Source organism: Rhinolophus hipposideros, assembly GCF_964194185.1.
Source record: "Rhinolophus hipposideros genome assembly, chromosome: 7".
NCBI classification, from domain to species: Eukaryota; Metazoa; Chordata; class Mammalia; order Chiroptera; family Rhinolophidae; genus Rhinolophus; species Rhinolophus hipposideros.
The window spans coordinates 78,218,343-78,233,003 of NC_138053.1; the positions used below are offsets into that span (position 1 = coordinate 78,218,343).

The 14,661-nt window shown below is 43.8% G+C and overlaps 1 protein-coding gene across 6 annotated transcripts in view; it reads right to left on the reverse strand.

Annotated features, from left to right (window-relative positions):
* RAI14 (retinoic acid induced 14) overlaps positions 1-12,868 on the reverse strand; it is a 135,942-nt gene extending 123,074 nt beyond the window's left edge. For 3 of the 6 annotated variants that reach the window (XM_081053669.1, XM_081053668.1, XM_081053666.1), the window contains exon 1: positions 11,986-12,118. The gene's annotated coding sequence lies outside the window, so the exon portion shown is untranslated. Of the gene's footprint in view, positions 1-11,985; positions 12,121-12,453 lie in introns of those variants that run through there. The other 3 variants (XM_081053670.1, XM_081053667.1, XM_081053671.1) reach the window with 3 other exon arrangements.
* Positions 12,869-14,661: the final 1,793 nt, after the last annotated feature.

The window sequence follows — 14,661 nt, forward strand, 5'->3', positions numbered from 1 at the left end:
ACACGCTGTCACTCACCCTAATTTATTCTAAACAAGACACCTGGAAGAGAAGCCTAATAGTGGCTCAGACAACAAGGCATCACTCCCCAGGGGCTATGCCAGCCTAGATTTGCCACACTGTTGCCCTGGCAGTGGAAATGGAAAAGGCTTTCAGATCTTTTTCCATTAGAAGCCCCATGCTGCTCCATGAGGGGGGACCTAGAGACGCCTGCCTAGTGAAGACAAATCCCTGTTAACTGAAATGGATGCCCTGTACCTTCTATCTTTCCATTGCAACCACTTTCTTTGTTTAGGGATAAGAAGCAAACAGCATTAACATGAAGGATGGGGGATGCTTCCATTAACAATAACAAAGATTTAATGTGCTTCCCCCTTGCCCCACACACCCACACACCCACATACCTTGTCTGTGATGCTTGGTGGGTTTACACAGTAAAAATGGCATGGCGATTCAAGAACTTGCAATTTAAGAAGAAAAATAAGAAACCTATACTGTTTTATTTACTCATGTGCACTGAATACCAGCTATGGGTCAAGTACAAAAGGGATGCAGAAATGTGGACCATATACAACCGCTGTCTACAAAAACCAGTTTGACTGTTAAGAAGAAAATTCCATGTAGATTACTTGTACAAAAGCAGAGAGATACAGATTTATACACCAAAAACACAAATGTCCATTATACCACGCGGAATCAGTTTGTGATGAAGCTATTATATTTCTCCAAAGAAATGCTTAAAGCTAAGGGCAAAATCCCAGATAAATGGGTAGAGACACAGGAAAGCTTAACCAAACATGCGTTTATCTCAGGCATTCTAGGTATGAGGTGGTGCTGGAGTTCCAAGACCTGCACGACGACATATTCCTTAGATTGGTGCTGTCCAATACTATAGCCATTAGCCACATGTGAAATGTGGTTGGTGCCGACTGACAAGCAGTATAAGTGGAAAATGCACAGGGACTTCAAAGATTCACTTTGAAATAAGAATGTCAACCATAGCATTCGTAAGTTTCATATTGAATGTATCTTGATAATATTTTGGATCTACTAGGTAAAATAAAATACATCATTGCAAGAAAATACATATTTATCATTACAACCAATTCCATTTGTTTCTTTTTCTTTTTTGTGGCTACTAGAAAATTTAAAACGACCTATGCAGCCTGTATTTCTGGCTTGCTTATATTTCTGTTAGACAGTGATGACTTAGATTTTCCTTCAAAGGCGTTTAGCAATAGCTGTATCTTATTACTAACAAGAGAGGCATAAAACTAAGCACAAAATGTGTCTGTTACCATCCATGTTCATGTTCACTTACTACCATAAAATCATAAAACTCAGATCTAGTTTAAGATTTGAGTTAACTGCAAGTTAATGTAATGAAAGTTGTCATTTAAAAGATTTACTCTGCCACATGCAGAAGGAATGATTAACCAACAATGTTATCTCCCTCAATACTGACAGACTTCTAGGCAAACTTAATTACAACTCCGTAATATGCAGTTCAGAAACCACGTTTATACTTTTCTGTATTGACAAGTGGACACTTTCCCAAAGGATTCAGTAGGGAATTTCATTTCCCTCTCCCTTTATGCTAAGTACCACCATCTTCATTTGAACCATGATTTTATTGCTCTGTGCCTTGATTGTGATTGAAACAAGATGTCTGGTGAGACTGAGGTACTGAGCAATACAATTTGGAATAAGACTGGTTACTACTACCAGTCTTATAAAGGAAATATGCCCCTACATTGTTCACATTGCCTAATGGTATAATAGTGAAGGACTAAATGGAGAAACGACAATACAGGGAAAATAATTGTGAACTACACAGACGTGTTGCAATGACATATCAGGCAACCCCTCTTTATTGCTATTCATTATAATGGTATAATCAGACTGGCCAAAATAGCAGCAGTTCTTTAAAGGTAGGTTAATAAAGAACATGGTAACCTTAGCAATGATAATAACAGCCACCATAGCTATCATTGACCTAAATGATAACTTTCCAAATGTTATCGTACTTTGCAAAATTTTTATATTTTTTTTTACTATAAATGAGTAGCATATCATTTAAGGTTCACACCACTTTGGAATTAGATGCTAGTGTTATTATTCCCAATGTCCAGATTGGGAAATTGCAGACTAGAAAGTTTATTTTGCCAAAATGATACAGTTTATAAATAAATGGAGGAGGCTGGGTTTAAACTCGGGTCCAGCTCCCGAGCCCAAAACACAACCTTGGGTTGCATACTAAATTAATAATAATAATAATAATAATAATAACAGTAATAAAAGTCTGGCCAACAGACAGACCATTTTTACTACTAAAAAAAAGTTAAGTTGCCTTTAATGATAAAACAGTCGTCTGATCTGCTGCTGGCACATACAGAGCTCCCTCTAGGAAGTCTGAATGGAGCAATTTGAAAAAGGCATTCCTTCTGGCTGTCTGCCCTTACTCACACACCCCAGCCTCATTCCAAGGGAGGGTAGCATTTTTATTTCTTTGTCCTTTTCATATGTGGAGCATATGCTTAATGGATAAAGTTATTGAATTCACAAGTCAAAAACTCCTTTTCAATATAGCTTTGTTAAAGATACCGAGTTACAACAGAGAAAATGTAAAGATAATTACAAACGAGTGAAGTAGCTATTTTAATACTCAGCTGAGCTGGTAAACTACACGTTGAGGTGGAGGTTTCCATGATGTTTTGGCAAGGATCTGGAAAAACAGGACTTCGAGACACTCAGATGCTTTCCTCTCATTTGGACACTTCTGTTCCTTACTTTGCAAAAAATTATTAAATTAATTATCCTTAAAAAATTATTCTAATACCATGTATAGCAACTCTCTCCAAGCTATAAGCAAATGAAATACTGCCATTCTTCATGACAATTAAAAGTACCAATATTATAATAAAAATGGAATCCTAAACCACATCACCCAGCGAGACAGGAGTGGGGCAGAGAGTACAGGGGCTTTTGTTCTGGAAGCCACACACAGAAGCACCCCTGGCCGGCAGGCTGCCACCTAAGCCTGAAGCAGATATCACCAGGATAGGGTGAGCTGCTTTCTGTTTCTTTTGCCACCGTGGATATAAACACCCACTTGCAATGTAATGAGACTCAAATGCGCTTTGTTCCAAGGGGTATGCACTTAAAATAATCAGGGGTTGTTTTAAAGGAGAGGAAGAAAGCAAGCTTGTTGTCCAACAAGGCACAAACAGTAACACAGCCGTCAACAGATTGGCCGAGAGACAGGCTGGGATAGGAGTCATTTTGAGGAAATCTCTGTCTGGCTTTTAGAGACTACAGGAAAAGCAATAGCAAAAGTAAACAAAGGGCACACCCAACATGCTATAAAGTTGAATAGCACAGAAAGAATCTAATGAGGAGTTTATCAAGATTGCTGACTGGAGGTACGCGGACCGTTAGTAGGAGAAATGAGTTTTTCCTTTAAAAAAACAAAACAAAACAAAAAACTCCTAAGAAACTCTGGATGACAGACAGATATTGGTTATAGTTTCTGTGCCTACATTTTGAATAGTTGTTTTCCAATTTTAGAAAAACTCATAGGTGAGAAATGGGAAACACTTTTTTTTCCTCTCAAAAGAAAACAGTGATTTAGTTCTCCATCTCCCAAAATCTAAAGATTAAAAAAAAATAAAAGATTCAAAAAGCTTCTGAGAGCATTTGAACCAACTTTCAACCATGATAAATGTGAACTAGGTCTGAAATAAAATTCGCTCAGAGAGAATGGTAGGCTCCTTATCACCTGCCAGCCCTGTGTGAGCACCTCCTGACATGGCTCATTGCACCGGCATATGCTGTGGCTGGGCCCTCACTTGTATTTTCCTTCTGGCTGCCTTTCATAAGGAAGAAAGAAAACACAACTGTCCATGAGCCTTCGGCTCACAAGTTCCCGCATCTTCTGGGGGGTTGGAAAGAGGCCACTGTGCCGGGGCAGCGTCTTCTGGCAGTGAAATGACTGGGTCATAATCGTTCACCGCAATTTAGTGCTCCCTTTCATTTCTGAAAAATGATCAATCACCAGTACGTCAACTTTCATAGGAGGAGATGTTCAAATGACATGCGTCCTCTTGTCAAATTAAGAGACTTGGCCCAGAATTTGTTAACTCCCGGACAAAGCTTGACAAATAGATTTATGTGGTTCTCCCTCAGCAGATGCCAAGGGCCTGCGTTCCAGATCCTTGTCTGGCCTTCATGTTGCTGCTCAGAGCCATCTGCCTCACCTAACACTCCCCACGCGTCTCCAACTCAACTTGGCCAAGTCTGTGCAGATGTCCTCATTGATAACCATGTTTCCCCAAAAATATGACCTCGCCGGACCATCAGCTCTAATGCGTCTTTTGGAGCAAACATTAATATAAGACCTAGTATTATACTATGTTATTATATTCTGCTCTATTATATTATGCCTGGTGTTATATTGTAGTAAAATAAGACTGGGTCTCATACTAATTTTTGCTCCAAAAGACACAATAGAGCTGATTGTCCGGCTAGGTCTTATTTGTAACTAGCTACATATAGGGTTCCCAAGGTCACTGTCTACACCTGAGAGAAGCAGAAAAGTAGACTTAGCAGCCCTGCGCTCTGAGCAGCCAGAACCAAGGTGCATATCTGGCTCTGCCTCTTCTAGGTCACTTTCCAAGGGGTCATTCACTTTCCTGGGCCTCAATTTAAGCTGTAAAATGAGTTCCCACGACCACCCCATTCCAGCCACTAATAGTCTGCCTTGTGCTATAATGGAATGGGAACGTGTTAGCCTTGTCAAAACTAAGCTCCATGAAAGCAGGCACTGCCATTCATCTACGGATCTGCCATCTACATGAACTACTGTTCACAGAAAATCTGACAATAAGTAAGACTGGCCCAGACCTATAGAAGCTGACAGTCCAGCAGCAAAGTGCCTGGCACAAAGAAGGTATTCAATTCCATTAAACTGACTTGACAGAAAGAGCTGGCATCATTCAACCTCAGTTACAGGCATGTCTGCACCCTTTTTTGCCCAATTTTTGACTGAAGAGACTGAGGATGTCACCCAAGAATGACATTGACAGAACAAGCCTCCTGAGTGTGGCTAACAATGGCAGCACCTTCTCCCAGTGCTGACTATGTCCCACAGAAGGATGATTTCCTCTGAGGGTCAGCTCCCCAACTAGGAAATGTGACCCAGTCTTCCGCAGGTCCCCCTGGAGACAGCCCCATCAGGCTACAAGGTCAAACTGAGAAGAGCAGAACAGAGAGCGAGTTGGGAATATAGTTCCCACTGAGCCGAGCGGTCACAGATCTACGCTGTGAGCTTAGGAGTGCTGTCAGGTGGGGTCCAGGGACATCTCAGTTCTCTCCTGCAACAGCACAGCAAGGAAACTGCTGCCATCTAAAAGCAGAAGACCGTGCAAGCCCAACGCTACAGCAAGAAATACGTTGCCCTTGTGATGAGAAACTCAAGACTCATCCTCAGAATTTAGCACATCTCTGTGAAACAACTATACTACAGATCCACTTTTTATTACTTCTAAATAGCATTTTATTACATCCAATAGAAATAGTTCCTAAAAATTGTCGTTGGTGCGTAAACTGGTTGATATAGCCACCATTGACTGGTTTTCCATCTGAGGATACAGAACCCACAATTAGTACTTTTTCTCTTACGTATGACAAGTTATCAGGTCTGGGGGACAGTGACACATGGTAGGAAATAGACCCCTTCTAATTTTACTCTTGACCCTTCAGAGGTGGCTGTGAAAGGTACACAGGCTACATGCAACAAGTTTTCAGGTACATTCAATAGATCTTGGGTTTTGAACCTGTGGATTCCAGACAGGTTCATAACTGGACTCAGCCCAGGGAGTTCCATGAACCTCTTGAAACTAACAAAGATTATGAATATACAGCATCACTGTATGTAAGTGAATTTCGCCCTAGGAAAAAATGGTCCAAACCTTGCATCAGGTTTGCAAGTGTCCATCTGGGACTCAGATATATTTAAGAAGCACTGCTAGATGGTCTACGCTGGTGTGCAACATAGACTCCTCTTGGAGGAAGACCCTTGACTCTGGGCAACCCTAGAGCCAAAGGAAGCTGCTGGGCTTTTGCTTCCCACGAGTGAACTCGACCAGAGGTTTCTTTTCTGGCTGAGTTCCTATCCCTTCAGCCAGCAAAAGGAACTGAACAGAGGTGGTGAAAGTGAGAAGAGGTAAATGCTATGGTGGCGGTTACTTTTAGAGTTATGTAGCTCTTTAAAAAGAAAAAAGAACCATTCTAGATGAAGCAAACTGAATTCATCTAGAAACCACAAGGAAAAAAGGAGAAGACTGATTTTGTTCTTACCATTTGCAATACCTAATAGACGTAAGAAAAATTGAGGTGGGATTTTAAAAAAAGTAATATAGTAAATGATTGTGGGGGGAACTGATAACAGCAGAGGATGAATTGCTTGTATTAGGTTGCTTCATAGTAAACTTCGATGCTCACAAAATGTCAATTTAAGAAACAATAACAAGAGAAATTTTTTCTTCTACTGTTCAGTAAACTTCTTGGACTACAACCAACGTCTTTCACAATTGGATTCTGTTTTTTCAGAGGCAGGGATGAACAAATCATGGAAAACTTCCAAAGGTATCTGTCCCCTTGCCCAGTGGCGACCAAGTGTGGTAGAATTTATATGGCAAGACACTGTATTTCCAGTGAACATCATTAGTCCAGAAGGAACTGGACTAGATCGCAGGTAAAGGTTAGACGAAGTGAGACAAAATCCACTGATGAAGCAGGCAGGTCGCAATGCACGGGTTTCTCTGAAGGGTAGATGGAGAGGAAAGGTGTTTCTTAACCGTAGGTAAGAAACCTGAGGCTTAGAGAGGTGAAGGGACTTGCCTAAGGAGAGAGGAGAATGGGATCTTCTGAACTTCAGTCTGCATTTTGCTGCTAACTACCTCTACTCCTCTGCCTTTTGATTATTGTTTAAATTCTCCAGATGAGGAGAGCAAAGTACCTGATGACCACCATAAGGGGCTTTATGGACCTTTATGGGGAGGTGTGTGTAGTTCAACAAATTATTAATCACCTACTATGTGACACATACTGTACTGGACACGGAATATAAAATTGAAGAATGAGGCATACTTCCTGCAGTCAAACAGAAGAATGTTTTGTTTTGTTCTGTTTGAAAACACATGGCTAAATCAGTAATTTATTAAAATACTGAAAAAAATTTACCGATACCCATCAGTGAGGCTGATGTCAAAGACTGGACCAGATTTTTATTCACTGTAGATGGCTGGAGTTGGGAAATTGATGTTTCATTAACAAACTATGTCTAACTTTATTAAACAAACCACCTATACTTTTTAGCTCATGGGTAGTGATAAACCAAAGAGAAGAAATTTCTTTAAATCATGCAGTATTTTCATAATAATCATATAATTCTATGCTTATGGTTTTCAGCTTGAAGGTAAACTAATCCTTTCTGGATTCATAACAAACTGATTTCTTTCAATATCATGTTGCTACAAAGGATAAAATGTTTGTACCTGAATACACTAGGAATTCTTTTTTAAAGGATACCATCAGTTATCATATACCTAGATAAATAGTTAATGGGAAAATAAAATCTAGACTCCTTTTCCCTATCACCCATTTAAAACATGAGCAAGAGGCCTTCAATATACTTATTTAGCTTTGTTTCGTCAGCTCCTATATTCATCATGCAAGACAGCAAACATTGCACAGCACTGTAACAGGGAATGTTTTTAGTACCAGGAGCTAAGGATTTTTGATGAGACGGTTCTTAGAGTATTTCTAGGTATCCTACTACATACTGGTTGCTCCTGGATCTTGATTAAGGTCATCATTTCCACCCCACCCCCCTCATGGATGAATGCACAGTCAGGGCAATGATGAGTATTTCCCCTGCAGCAAATTCAGAGAAATGTACTTTCTAGTCCTAGAAATTCAATGTGGTTGGCATTGCTTGAGACCATTGCTGGTCTCTCTATACAGACGCTATGTGGAATGGAGAGTCAGGATCCCTTTCTGTACCTTCCACATTTAAAATGTTGGAAAGCTAAATTATCAAGAAAAGGAAAGGGGGAGGGGTGGTACACTTCCAAGCATCATGTAACTTATGTTTTCCTCTGAATTCAGGGTTAGGCAAATGTTGGCAGGAAAAAACATCCGAAGACTCGTGTTTTGCAGGATAAATGGCATGAATTTAAATAGAGTACTTTCTTTAAAGACATTATGCTTTTTCTCCTGATGGAACCTGTAAATGACACCTGGGGTACTCAAATTACAGCAGTGGGAAAACAAGCACCATTTAGGATATCCAATATGTGCTCAAAGAGAAATTCTAAGTTGAAAACCATAACAAAAAGTATTGCATTCATTCATTCATTCATTCATTCATTCATTCCACAAACATACGAGACCTTCTGTATGTCAGCATGTTCTAGACACTAGGGATATGGCAGTGAACAAAAGGACACAATCCCTGTCTTCATGGAGCTTATATTCTAGAATGGAAAGACAGCCTACTAATATAAATTAAAATACATGGCAAGTTCAAAGGTAATAAGTGCCATGGATGAAAATAAAGCAGAGAAGTAAAGCAAGGCGCGCTGGAAGGGGGCAGCCAGGGAAGGTCTGCTGAGAAAGTGATGCCTAAGTAAAGACGTGAGGATTTAAGGGGCACAGCCAGGTAGATAGATATCTAGGGGAAGAGCATTCCAGACAGTGTTAACAGCAAATGCAATGGTTCTGAGGCACGAATATGCCTGGACATTTAAAGGAATAAACAGGAAGTCAATGTATTTAAATGCCTCAAACTGCTTTCAGATTAAGGGGTTACAATTAGGGGCAAAATGTCATTAACACAGCCACATTTTTAAACTCTTAGAGCAGGGACATGCCTTTGTAAATACTCAAACCCCTTAATCTCACCAAGGAAGAAATGAGGAGGTTGACTGAGTCATCCAAGGTGAAACCGCCACTGGCTGAGAAAAGGCTTCAGCACAATTATCCCAAACCCAGCAGCAGTTTTGTCTCCTGCTCCAGCTTTCTAATTATGAGGCATTTTTCTTATTAAAAACAATTTTTCTTTATATTGAGAAAACAAGCAACAAAAGAATTCCATCAACTAACAAAATCTTAGAACTAAGACTTGATCAATTTTACTTTTTTATGCAACATATTTGTTGAGGACTGAAAGAAATAATAAATACAGCATTACCTAGACCTCACTACCCAGCTATTAATTACATAGTTGTGTAGCAGAGAAACTTGTGCCCAGGGAAACATGTCTCAGATGTTTATTGTAGCACAGTTTATTATAGTACAAAGTAGAAATAGATCAACTGTCCTCAGCAGAAAGGGTATAACAATGAAAAACTGGAAACACTCTAATTTTCTCTTGGCGAGGAAATAAGTATACTATAATTTATTCATACACTGGAATTCTCTGTAGTAGCTAAAATAAGACCTACATGTACCTCAAAACGTAATGATAAATTAAAAAATGCAAACTGTATGTACATAAATTGATGTCATTTATGTAAAATGTTAAACACACAAGTTCGCAGATGGTTTGTGAATATGTAATAGGTATACAGAAGTACCAAAACACATTTGGAAACTTTGTATATTAACTTCACTTTAGTAGGTGTCTGAGGATGAAGGCAGAGGAGGAGGGATGGATAAAATATTTCAGTTGTAGTTTATTTTTATGGGGGGGATATAAAGCAAATATGGGAAGATTAGCAATTCTTAAATATAGGTAGTGGAAAAAATGGAAGACTTACTATATTTTCTTTTTATGTATGTTTGAAATATTTCATACTTATTTTGCAAGGAAGGAAAAAAGAAACAAAGCTCCTTCATCACTTTCCATTAACTCCAAAGCCCAGTTGCCCTTAACCTCCAAACCTCAGTTTCTTCACCTTTAAAACATGGGTGATGCCAAGTGTATCGGCCTCAGAGATGCTTTGAGAAGTGGCAGTCTGAAGACAGACCATCACCCTCAGCGACACTGCTAGTGGGCAGGAACACTATATCATGCCCCCATTGAATCTCCAGGGCTCAACATTCATTCTTTTTATTCAATTTCACAGATAATAGTAGTAAGATTTTTCAACAGGGTTATAACTACCACCCAAAAAGCCATAAAACAAACCTAAGGAGTGTAAATGATACAACAAATTAATCAATGAAGCATTTCAACGAACGGAAATTGAAAACCCCCCACCAGCCCACCATGGGATTGCCTCTCCTAGGTAATTCACCTTATGCAAGCACCACTTAAAAATTTTAAGAACTGGAGAAATTTCCTCACATAAAATCTATCTTAGAAGCCCAAATGAAAAAAATATATATATATTTATTTTTTATATGTTATATATATATATATATATATATATATATATATATATATATATATATATATATGCACACATACACACACTCACACACACATACATATAAAACACTGGTTAGGCATCCTTAAGAAAAGACGATCAGATTACACCCATCAGAAATAAAACTCTCCCGGCCACACTGGTCACCAGGGCCCTGCAGGCTGGGGACAGAGCAATCAAAACTCCAGCCCCCCAGTGATGCACTATCTGTTCTCCAACTTAGTTCAAACTTCAAGCAGGTGGGATGCTCCTCGCTGAGAAGAGCTTCTGCCCAGTCCTGATGGACAAAACCAGCTCCTCCCTCTGCCAAGCCCTTGAGATAACACTTTCCAGAGAACTGGCAATGTTTCCCCATCCCAGGCAGCTTGGAATTCTCCTCTCCCGGAAGGAAAACTGAGATCCATCCCAATTGCCTGTGAGCCTGCGGCCAAGGGAAGCCTCTGGTCCAGGTGAGTGGCACTGAGTCGGTGGATCTGCCCCCATCGTCACTGGAAAGAAAGTAGCGCTGAGCTGGGCTCCTAGGAGAAGCTCAAGCCTGGATATGCAGCCCCGGCCCCGGGGAGGTCACCTGTAACTCCTCCACTTTACTCTGGGCTCCATCTGCCCGCCTGTTGCCCCTCCACGTTCACAGCCCGCCCCCTCCCCCCAACTCCACAAAAGCGGGGTGCGAGGTCCAAACGCAAAGAACAGTGTGAGCCAGGGGTTGACAGATGAACCCTGCAAATTGCAGAAACTAATTCGCAAGCACAAACCTGCCCGAGCCGGCAGCGCAGGGAAGGTGGGTTAGGGAAGGTACCCACCCTCCTAGACAGAGGTTGGGGTCGCTGGGGGCCGGCGCCCCTCTTCCGGCTCCCCATCCTCCCTCCGCCCGAAGCCCCAGCTGCCCCAAGTCCGCCCGGACTCCAGCATCCCTCCTTCCGGCCCTCCTCAGAGCTGCGGCGGGAAAAGCTAGAGAAGGACCGGGAGCGGCCTCGCCGGGACCCTCGGGCCAGCCCAAAGGCTCGCGAGTCAGAAGACGAACAATAGCGGACTCTCGGTCGCCCGAGCCACCCGGAGTCGCATTGTCCCGCCTTCCCCCTGCGCTCCCCCGAGTCCGGCGCGGAGGCGGGTCGAGCACCGGAGCGAAGACCCCGCGGAGCGAGCTCCGTGCGCGCCAGGCAGGTGGGACAGGGTGCTGCAGCGAGGGCGCGCCCCGACCGCCCCGCCGGGGCCGCTCATTCATTCCCGCCCGCGCGCCCTCCCCGGCCAGCCTGCGCGCCGCGGGGGCCGGTAAGAGAAAACCCCTCTCCCAACTTGGCGCCGTCCTCCCTCTCTTCTCTGATCCCCACCACCCTCCTTTTCCTCTGTCCCCAAATCTGCCCTCTGCAGACAGTCGGCGGCCGGCGAGGGACACGGCGGTGGTGGCAGGACCCCCGCTGCCACCCCACGAAGCCGCTCCGCCCAGCGCGCAGTCCGCGGCTCCAGCTGCCGCCGGGGCCCCAGACACAAAGGCGGGGACGGGAGCCGGGGACCCCGCGCCCGGGCGCTTTCCAACTATCGGCGCCGCGCACTCACCCCATCCAGGCAGCGGCGGCTCCCGGGCCCCGCGGGCTGCGCCACCCCGCCCGCCGCTCCCCTCGGAAAGCGCGGCCGCCGGGCTCGCTTCCTGCTCTGCTTCCTGCGCCTGGGTCCCTCCTCCTCCCCGGCTGCGGGGGTCAGTGGGCGCCGAGGCTCCCGGGCCGGGCTGGCGGGGCGGGGGTGGCGGCAGCACCACCACGTGGCCGCCCGGCGCCGGCCCCCGCCGACCCGGATCCCGCCCGAGCGGGAAGGGAGGTGCTAACCATTCCCCTCCCCTTCCACCCCGCGCGGCCCCGAATTCCGCGAGTCAGGTGACCCGGCCCCGCTCCAGGCGGGACCTGCGGGAGGTGCTCCCAGCCCGGCAGCCTCCCCATCCCCGGGGAGGCCGTGGATGGCTTTTAGGTTTGCACGGATCGTGGGACCCTTCCCGGCTGATCTGTTTTCATCTTCATCATCCTCACCTACCTGTACGCGGTGGAAACGACCGGTGCTCTGGCCCACGGGTTTAGGACGGAGGAGTTCCCGAATAGCATGCCTTTCTAGTCGACTTCTAAAGTCGGTTGCGGTCGTGGGAGTATTTTAAAAGTCACTGATCCAAGCGCCTTCTAACCAGATTCAAATCAGTTACATTTTCCATCATCATTGAACAGAAAGTAAACTAGAACGCGGTCATAGTCTCTGGACTGAACCAACTGGTTGGAGTGACAGTCATCAGGTGGCAGGAGAAAACTACCAGCGTCAAGTGTGGCTCCGCTGTGGAGTTCGCAGGAACCTACGCGCAGCCGGTCCTGAGAGGCACGGATGGGGAGCGCCCTCGAAGCGGTGCCTCACGTGCAAAGGGGAAGGCCTTGCTCCCCAGTCTGCTTCAGCTTCTCTCCCTTCCCCAGCCGCTTCGACCAGCGTTTGAATCATGATGAACTCCTCCTTTAATTCCAAGAATGTCAAGGCTCTGCACTTGCTTATTTAATTTGGGACGGCTTTTCCATTCATTCTAGTCGTGATAACCAGCTATGGCTGAGAAAGTCTTTATTCATCAAAGCCCCTCCTTTCTCTGGGTTAGCTCTGCATCTTTTGCGCAGGACAGGAAGCTTTCTAGAATAAGTCAGGGGTATGAGTCCTGTTTGGTGGGATCAACTCTAAAGCAATTGAATTTTTTTGTTTTAATTCCAACCAAGTGAAATTCACCCTAACAGTTCAGTTTATAACGCCTTGGTCAGATCCTGGCCAGGTCAAGCTTTATCTGTGCTCCTAATCCCCACCCTCCAACCCATCCCCCCATGCACCTCCCTCCAATCCCTCATCCCTCACTAGCCAAGAGAAAAGCCTGTCTTAGCTTTAACAGGTGACTTATCAAAACGGGAGCAAAAGCTGTGTAACTGGCTACATTGTCTTCACTTCCTAAATCATGCATCAGAGATTCCTTAAAGAAGTGATCAGTAGCCAGTTTAAAATGGGATGTATACTCCTGTTCTGCCCTTTATCCCTCTCAAGTAAAATCACGCTCTAAAAGAAATGTGAACTGGCAAACTTCCTTTTGGTTTAATGCTGACAATTTTCACAAAACAGTTTTTCATTGTTGTTCAAATGGGGCTCTTTGGGAGGGAATAATACTGCCACTTGTGAGTTTTCTGGTCTGCTTTTAGCCGGTGCATCTCCTTGTTTAAGCAGGGGCAGCTGGGAGGGTGGGATTTGGAGCCTGGTTCAGGGTATGTCATGCCACCTTGGAAAGTTAACGTGCATATTCTGTAGTTGAAGGAGTGAAAATATCAAACATTAAACAATTGTTGGGTAAGGCAAAGTCATAGAAACCCTGTCTCCTTTTTTTTCTCTTTTACATTGCGGAACCCTGTCCCAGCCACTCAGCTGTGAGCCTTCCCACATGGCTTCCCTGGTGGCTTGTGTGCTTTTTCTCCTTAGTTTATAATCCCACCCTCTACTATCAGCAAGTCCAACTCTGGGTGGGGGATTAAGGAGGGAAGGACTCTTATAGTTAGTCCAATGTTGGAAGATCTTCCCAATTCCCCCTCCCTTGAAACTCAGCCCACAGCACAAGTTCTGCCACCTGCAGGAGGATTGGTGGTCAAGTATAGGATTGAACAGTGCCTCCTCATAGTTATTTGGGTTTGTTTTGTTTTGCCTAGGCCTTTTAAAAATGCTTACTGGATTCAGGATGCATAGAACACTGCCCTTAGATGGAGACCTGGCCCAGATGGAGCGTTTGAGAGAAGGAAACAAAGATAAAATGACTGTCTAATCTGTGTAAAGTGGGTAAAACTTTTTGGGGAGAAATAGTATGTTGTATTTCAATAGAGGAATTACCCCAAAATCAAGGTAACTGTGGTGTGACAGGCACTACTAGGAGTACCAAGAGCAAGGACACCAGGTTTCCCAACCCTTCTCTTTTACTAACTGGCCATTTGAAATTCTCCAAGTATTTGAACCTTTCCTGGCCCCACTTTCCTATTCGGTAAAATAAGACACTGAATGGCGTGGCCTCTGAGAATGTTTCCAGCTCTAACATCCTAAACTTCTAGAGACTTTATAAGCAGTGTGGTCCTTACATTTTACAGCAAAGTTTTATTCTCTAATTGTTCTAGCAGGTCAATCTTGCCATACCAATAAGATTATAAACTCCTAAGATTGTTGCCGTGCAAAACTTAGTAGCATCTTTAA